Source organism: Tenrec ecaudatus, chromosome 5 (genome assembly GCF_050624435.1).
Source record: "Tenrec ecaudatus isolate mTenEca1 chromosome 5, mTenEca1.hap1, whole genome shotgun sequence".
Classification (NCBI taxonomy): Eukaryota; Metazoa; Chordata; class Mammalia; order Afrosoricida; family Tenrecidae; genus Tenrec; species Tenrec ecaudatus.
This window is the reverse complement of record NC_134534.1, coordinates 105,691,580-105,700,647: the sequence shown is the minus strand read 5'-3', so window position 1 is coordinate 105,700,647 and position 9,068 is coordinate 105,691,580. Positions and strand designations below refer to the sequence as shown.

General features: G+C 43.0%; 1 pseudogene; it reads right to left on the bottom strand.

The window, feature by feature from the left end:
- Positions 1 to 7,750: 7,750 nt before the first annotated feature.
- LOC142448883 (hsc70-interacting protein pseudogene) lies at positions 7,751 to 8,778 on the bottom strand (annotated as a pseudogene).
- Between the last annotated feature and the right edge of the window lie 290 nt (positions 8,779 to 9,068).

Below are 9,068 nucleotides of genomic sequence, written 5' to 3'. Positions count from 1 at the left end.
TGAGGCAGTGTATGGCTATTGGATGAGAATGGTTATGTTTGTCCATCTCTTGGTTAATGTGAGAAATTACTTCTTTCTTAGACCCCACCATGCTAGGAGCATCATCAGTTGTCACACTGGCTAGTTCAGCCCAGTCCAGCTCCAGACCATTCACAGTTTGGCAAACCTTTTCATAGACATCCTCTCCTCTAGCTGTTCCTCTGATGCTTTGCAGTGCAGCAAGCTCTTCTGTGACTTCAAAATAGTCATTCGTCCCACAAATAAAAATTAGAAGTTGTGCAGAATCACAAACATCATTACTTTCATAGAGTGCCAAGGAAAAATACGAAAGTTTTTTGCAGAGTTTTGCAAATGCTGATGCAAATTGTCTCCCATTTCTTCAATCCTTTGTGTAATTGTAGGTCCTGAAAGACTCACTGTACTAAGTAAATCAGTCTTCTCTGGTCACATCTCTTTGGCAACAGAAAGAAGGCATTCTTTAACAAATTCTACCTCCAAAAATGGTCTGCCAGTGCATGCTATTAGCTTGGCAACTTGAAAACTTGCTCGTAGTGATGAAATATTTAGCTGCTCCTGCTTCACAAAAGTATTTTGCTGAGTTGTCAATGTATTTTTCCATTTTAATATTTTATCTTTTCTCACTTTTCCGACCAAACAATCATATTTATCTTTATGTTGAGTTTGATAGTGTCTACGTAAATTGTATTCTTTGAACACAGACACTATATTCTGGCATGTTAAACACATAGCTCGTTCTTGTACCGTGTGAAAAAGTAATCATCAGTCCACTGTTCATTGAACATCCTACACTCCGAGTCAATTTTTCTCTTTTTGATGTCATTGTTTCCTAGGGATTCCAAATTGCTATTAGTCAAATACATACATATACACACACACACACACAGTGCTACAAAAACAATATACCAGCAATAACTTTGCCCACACAGAGACATATAGACTACACTGCCCATGAATACAGTCTGATCAGTGCCCATCAATGCAGTCTGATCAGTGTCCACCAATGCAGCCTTGCCAGTCCACATCATTTCAGCCTCACCAGTGCCCATATTGGTGGAACTCTGTTTTTACCTCAGGCTCACACTGGTGCAGTGAAGGAACTGGCATGATTACAGAGCTGGATCCCCCACCACCTTTCCAGCTCACGCTACCCTGTGTGAACTACACTGCGATCTGTGAACTTGCACAAGGATCTGATCACATGGGTGAGAAGACCCATGCGATCAGATTCCACTGAAGGAAAAAGAAGGCGCGTATGCCTTTTCTCTCCCGAATCTAATGCAAGTTGGCTGAACTCGCACTGCTCAGAGATCGCAACAGTGTGAACCGGGGCTTACACAGCACACAACATACCACGTCATACACGACTGAATAGCAATCAGAATGTAAATGCACTCACTGTCAATTAAATTGGGTTTCCTACTCCTTGCCTGTCTGCAGAACTGGATTAAGTTCCCATGGGTCCCTAGGGCGATTACAGTTTGGCGTCCCCATAGGATAACACTGAGCACTGATCATTTGCATTAACACTGACTGCTGACAGTTTGCATTAATACTGAGTGCTGACCTTTTGCATTAACACTGAACACTTACAATTATCATTACAACTGAGCACTGACTATTTGCATTACCTCTGAGCACTGACAATTTGCATTAGCACTGAGCGCTGACTATTTGCGTTATCACTGTGATGCAACCCCCCTAGAAACCACCCCGAATCAACTAACCAACTTTAAAAATGACTTCCTAACTTCAGAAAAAAAGATCCCCTTTAAAAAAAAGCCCTACTAACTGCAAATAAAATAAAATTAAATAGACCTTCTAACTTCAAAAAAAAAAAAAATCCTAACTTGTTCTTACCTTGGTCCTCAGGCAGCAGCAGGCTCTGCACAGACAATTTCATGACTAGGAAATCTTGTGACTTGTCCCACCTGAGACTGAGAGGAGGATTTGAGAGACAGAGAGAAGGAGATGAGTCAGAGAGTGCAGCGTACACTCCACACATGCTCACTGCAGGCCCAGGACAAGTCAGCTGCTAAGCAGGACAGGCAGCGGTGGCAAAAACACCTGGCAGCCTCGGAGGGTCACATGTGGGCTGCGGGCTGTAGTTTGAGGAACCCCTGATCTAGAGTCTTTGATATTTCCTCCTTAGAGAGTCCCATCAGCATAATGTCATCAATATAATGGACCGGTGTGACATTTTGTGGAATAGACAGGCAATCATGGTCCCTTTGAACTAAATTATGGCACAGGGCAGAAGAGTTGGTGTACCCCTGGGGGAGGGTTGTGAAAGTGTATTGCTGCCCCTGCCAGCTGAAGGCTAACTGCTCTGGTGGTCCTCTGAGACTGGTATTGAGAAGAAGGTATCAGACAGATCAATAGCTGCATTCCAAGTACTAAGAGAAATATTAATTTGCTCAAGCAGTGAAATCACATCTGGAACAGCAGCTGCAATTGGAATCACCACATGGTTAGTTCATGATAATCCACTGTCATTCTCCAGGATCTATCTGTTTTCTTTTTTTCCTTTTTTTTCTTTTTTTACATTTTATTAGGGGCTCATACAACTCTTATCACAATCCACACATACACATACATCAATTGTATAAAGCACATCCATACATTCTTTTCTTTACATGCCAAATAGATGAGCTAAATGGGGATGTGGTAGGAATCACCACCCCTGAATCCTTCAAGTCTTTGATGGTGGCACTGATCTCTGCAATCCCTTCAGGAAGGCGGTACTGCTTTTGGTTTATTCTTTTCCTAGTCAATGGCAGTTCTAATGGTGTCCACTTGGCCTTTCCTACCATGATAGCCCTTATTCCACATTTCAGGGATCCAATATGGGTGTTCTGCCAGTTACTAAGTATGTCTATTCCAATGATGCATTCTGGAACTGAGGAAATAGCCACAGGATGGATTCATGGGCCCGCTGGACCCACAGTGAGGCGTCCCTGAGCTAAAACTCCATTGATAACTTGACCTCCATTAGCCCCCATTCTGCCTGGTGGGCTTTTGAAACACTTTGGGTCTCCTGGAATTCGTGTCAATTCAGAGCCAGTGTCCAGTAATCCCCAAAGAGTTTGATTATTTCCTTTTACCCAATGAACAGCCACTCTTGTGAAAGGCTGCAGGTCCCTTTGGGGAAGGCTAGAAGAAAGACTAACAGTATAAATCTTCAGTGATGTAGCAGGGTCCTCCTTCAAAGGAACCTGGTCTTCCCCTCATTCAAGGGGTTGTGGGTCTGTAAACTGGCTCAGGTCTGGGAATGTATGGAGCGATTGTGACTCTCTAATCTGCTGTTCACCTGATTTAGCATTCTTCTGCCTATATAGAGCATGTAAATATTAATAGTTTCCCATCTATTTCACTCCTAGGGACACCGTGGCTAAGTAGCCAATGCCGTAATTCCACACAAGACAGGTTGCTTTGATTACTATGGAAACCTTGTTGTCTATTATAACCACGCCCACCCTGTCTCTGTTGATTCAGTGCTGACACCTGCTCTCTACCATCACGGGGACCAAACAAACCCATTGTGGGCAAATGTTGGAGTTCCCACTGTTAATCCAGGTGCACATAAAATAGCAATTACAGGAATGAGTTAGTTAGTTTATTGTGCCAACCTGGCCGATAAACACATGTGGGATTAATTGAAGGGTAGAGGGATAAATGTCTCAGTGAGTCTCATCTTTGGAGTTCTTGGGTCTCTTGCTTTGTGATGGTGGCACCAGGGTGAAGCTGCCTTAGCAGTTCCCTGCTACAGCTTGCAAGACTGACTTCCTGCAAGACATCCCCAATGAGACGCCACATGCAGCCCTGGGTGCTGGAGCAGCTGTGTGGAGACCCCTGTCAGCGCTGAGATGCTTACATGTTCACTGACTCAGCTTTCCTCCTGCAGTCGGCATCATTATGTCTGTTTTGTGAGATGGAGGAGGATTTTGTGGGTTGGTGTTGGACATATGGGTTAATGGATTAATGTTGGACTTGTCGGCTTGGGCAGCACTGGGTTGGGATATTTTCTTGATGCACATTTAACCCTTATATAAAACTCTCTCTTATACATGAGTTATTGTGGATTTGTTTCTCTAAAGTACCCAGACTAATACATTAATTTCAGCCTGCTCACATTACCTTCTTTCTCCCAGTCTGCACCTATGGCCTCCTGGGGAATTCCTTACCATACTTTTAACTGAAGACCAAAACAATCATGCTTGGTTTACAGATGGTTCTGCATGATATGCAGGTGCCACTCATAAGTGGACAGCAGCAGCACTACAGCCCCTTTCTGGGATCTTCCTAAAGAACAGTGGTGAAGGGAAATCATACCAATGGGCAGAACCTTGAGCAGTGCACCTGGCCATTCAGTTTGCATGTAAGGAAAGTATGTATGTAAGTTTGCATGTCCAGATGTGAGACTATGCTGATTCATGGGCTGTGGCTAATGACTTGGCTATGGTCAGGGAATCAGAAGGACCATGATTGGAAAATTGGTGACAAGGAGGTGGGGGAAGAGGTATGTGGATAGGCCTCTCTGAATTGGCCAAGAAAGTAAAGGTAGTTGTATCTCACATGGACGTTTATCAAGGGGTTACCTCTGAAGAGGAGGACTTTAATAATCAAGTGGATAAAATGACATGCACTGTAGAGACTGGTCCTTCTCTTTCCTCTGCCACTCCTGTTATTGCCCAATGGGCACATGAAAAAAGTGGACATGGTGGCAGGGATGGAGGTTATGCGTGGACACAGCAACATGGACGTAGAAGCCACATGGATCTACCCCGATGCAGCCCTGGGTGCTGGAACACCTGTGTGGGAACCCCTGCCAGCACTGAGAGAGGCTTACACATTCACTGACTCAGCTTTCTTTCTGCAGTTGGCATCATTGTGTGTATTTTGTGAGATGGAGAAAAACTTTGTGGATTGGTGTCAGACATATGGGCTAATGTGGGACTTGTGGGCTTGGGCAGCACTAGGTTGGGATGTCATTTTGATGTGCACTTACCCTTTATATAAAACTCTGTTATGCATGTGAGTGTCTGTGGATTTGTTTCTCTAATGTACCCAGACTAACACACTGCTCTTCCTGGTCCCTTCACAGAAGGGAATACACAGGCTGACAAAACTGTGGTAGACATGACATTAGCATTTGATAATGCCCAGGTTTTACATCAATTACATCATCAAAATACTTGTACTTTGAAATATACTTTTTGGTCAGCTTATCAGCAAGCACAATCAATTTTATATGCTTGCCTCGATTGTCAATTAAATTTTGGTGCTCCTCTTGCCCATGGTGCTAACCCACATGGCTTCACTACAAACCATATTTGGCAAACTTGTTACCCATGAACTTTTCTTTGCTTGACCAATGTACTTACTTATCACCATTGATACTTTCTCAGGGATGATCCATGCTACTGCAGCTAATAAGGAATCTTCTGAAAGTGCAATTTCACACCTTCTCAATGCATCGCAGTGTTAGGATTTCAGTTTTTATTTGCTGAGTCAGTGCACCCAGTGGCATTTCCTGGGAAGGTTCTCTCTGGTCATAGTGAATTTTTTTTGTAAAAGCAGACTCTCTCAAAGCTTGTTTTTTGTAGTGGTCAAGAACAGTGTGTTACTGTGAAATTTTGTTTTCCGCTTGGGAAAAATGCTGCAGAAACTTCTGTGATGTTGAACACAGCTCACAAGAACAGTGCTGTGTATGAGTGGTTTTCTCATTTCAAAAAAGGTGAAATGTCGATTGATGACAAACCTTGTCCTGGATGTCCATCAACTTCCCAAATGGACAAAAATGTAGACTCATAGTACATTTGGAGTTTGTTCCACCAGTTCAGACTGTTAATCAAGCTTTCTCTTTTGAGATTCTGAAAAAAAATGTGTAACAATGTGTGACAAAAAAGGCCTGATTTGTGGCAGATGGAGGATTGTCACCACGACAATCCACCTGTTCAGAAAGCCATCTCAGTGTGCCAGTTTTGGGCCAGAAGCAGCATGCCTTTCTTGTCTCATGCATTTTACTAACCTGACCTTGCTCTGTTTGAATCCTTTCTGGTTCTGCAAATGATGAGGGACATGAAAGAACAGCTGTTTGACAAAGTAGAAGAGGTGAAGAAAAAAAATGAGGGAGCCATCCAAACAGATGAGTTTGAAAAATGTTTCTAAGGATGGAATCACAGATTTGACAAATGTATTAAGTGTAGCGGAGAGTACTTTGAAGGTGAAAAGATTGTTTCGTTAAAAAAATGTAAATACATATCTTTTGGGGAAAAATTCTGGTTTTGGGGGGTATGTTCTCATACACCCCCAATTTAATACCGAGGATGCAGAATTTGAGCTGGCTGAAGAAGTTTCCTTACCTCACACTCAACAAGCAACAGGGGGCACCTGGGGACAACTGAAAAAACTAGATCAACAAAGGGTAAGAGTACTAAGAAATATTACCGAGCTTGCCCAGACTTGGGTCCCTGCTAATCTTACAAGCCTATGGGTGGATTCATCTACTCATTAGTCTTTACTAACCACTTCAGCATTGGTGCCCGAAGCGCTTCTTATTGACCCCACTAGCGAGACTTATCCCAGCCATTGTAGTCTTAACCACAGCAATGACTGCTGCCGTTTCCTGTCCTGAATCAATGCACACGTGTTCTACTATAGACAAGGTTATGACTAACATTTCTCAGGGATTAATAGGACAAAGAGCTCTTGATAAAGGAATTGTATCTCAATTGTAAGACCTCGAAGCAACTTTGCAATGGATAGGAGAACAACAGAAGTGCAAGCTTTAAGACAAAACTTAAAATGTGATTGAGGACATCAACATCCTTACCTTGTAATGTAAATTTACACCTTGAGGAATTAGTGAAAAGAAATTTAATTTTTTTTCCCACTAACCTGTTTCCAACTTGGAATTTGCCCTCAGAAAACAATTTGTTTTACTATTCAGCAAGAAACTCAAATTTCTACCTTTCAAACTTTGCAAAATTTTTTCTCCCTCCCCCCACCCTATGTGGAAATAATCTGGAACTTTTATACATTGGACAAGAACAGAGTAAGCAAGCCAACTCCACATCAGCATTACGGGAACCATCCCTTCACCAGTGTCAGATGTACATGTTACCTGAAAAAGAGCTCATCTTACTCAAAATGTAGAAGGACCGCTGCCATCCTGCCAACCACCCCTAGTCCTTCCACAATACAGGTGAGGTCACAAGTTTGATAATCGAAATCAATCTCTTTCAGAAGAAATAAAGCACTTAAAAGGACAAATCAATATGCCTCAAGTTGCCATTTATGTATCTCATTTGCATCAATTTAATGACTTGTATTTGTTTCTGCTTGATAAGCCTTAATTGTGCTTAAGCTAGTGATAAATCTTTCATACATTATCTTTTTACCCAACCAATTAAAAGAAACAAAATCAAAATGTTTAGTAATGAAAAATAGAGGCATTAACACACCCTTTTGCCTAGGTATTATTAAGATTTAAAAAGTATCTAAAGAAAGTTTGTACTTCCTAAAAGGAAAAGTGGTCTGAGTGAGTATCTTAATGAAAAACAACTGTAAGATGTCCAGCGGCACTGGGGTCGCCGGGTGAGGGTGCTCTTCGCATCACCCAGCTTTCTTGATGAAAAGGTGGGAGGTACGCTGGCTTGTATTATTGCGACATCCAAGACATGCTCTAACTTGCCTTTCCTTAGGGAAGGGCTTTATTTGTCAAACAGCACTATGCTTGACTTCCAAATTTGGCTGAAAATTTACTGATGATATTCATAATCTTAGGGTTACTCTGATATTTTGACATATTTGCTGGGTTCTTGGCCACATCTTGGAACGCCACCTGAACCTCTTGCTTCCTAAGAATCTCATTGAACCCAGGTATTCCTGCCGTTCCAGTCTTATCAGCTCCCACTCCTGGCATTCCTCCAGGAAAATTACCAGGCATCCCCCCAGGAAAGCCACCTGGAAAGGAGCCATGTTGAGGTCACGATTGTCCTCTAGCTTCTTCCTCTCTCTGGGCGTGTTCATGTTCTTCCCGAGCTTGCGTAACTCTATGCTTTCTTTGATCTCTCGCTCTTCACATTTTCGCTCCTACTTTCTCAAATGTTCTGCAACTTTCTGGGCCCTCGGCTGAACTCCTTTGAGCATTCCACTAGCGTCTTCATCATAGTCCAGTTTGCAAGCAGGGCAAGGCCATGCGCACCTTCTTCCCAAAGTCTGTGTGCTTTCCCTCTCCACTTGTAAGGCTGAGCTGCATCGTGACTAATTTCAATGGCTCTGTCTCAGTCTCAGATGGCAGCATTTGGCTTCTGTAATGTGACGAAGACACTGGCTCTCTTGGCATCAGTGAATAGACTGATAGCTTTCTGTAGTTCACCATCATTTAGGGCATTGATGGCAGCCGCTTTCTTGTCATCTGCCTGATCCATCATCTCTTCAGTTATCTCTACAGCTTCATCTCCCATTTCCTGAGGGGCATCTGCATCTGGTTCAATCACACCTTCATTGTCAATCTCTAGGTCACTCTCCTCACTCGACGGTTCCTCGGCCTTTATGTTTTCCTCCGTCTTCCTATTATCTGTCTTCCTTCTTGTTTTCATCTGATTTGACTCTATGAGTAGCAGGTGGCATTTTGCCACGCATGCTCTCCACCCACTCCCTCAGGAAGTGCATCTCTTTGGTGTGCAGAACGCTCAGGTCCTGCTTACACACTTTCCTGAAGGCCCACAGCTCCCTCCCTTTGTGGGGGTCCATAGTGGGCAGGGGAGGGAAGTGGAGGGCGCGGCTCAGGAGGCTGTGGCCCGATTCCAGGTCCAGGGGCTGGATCAACCTGCAGAATATTTTTCAGTGATCAAATCCTAATATTTTATTTTATGGAATTCATTCACAAATGTGAGGAATTGCAGATATATATATATTCTCATAGTAGTCTTACTTCTTAAATGTTTACGGAGCTTTACTGACCAGTTCCGTGTGCAGCAAAAGATGATTGGTGTATATGGGGCCACAGGGACAATATTACCATCTGCTTTAAATAAGAAATG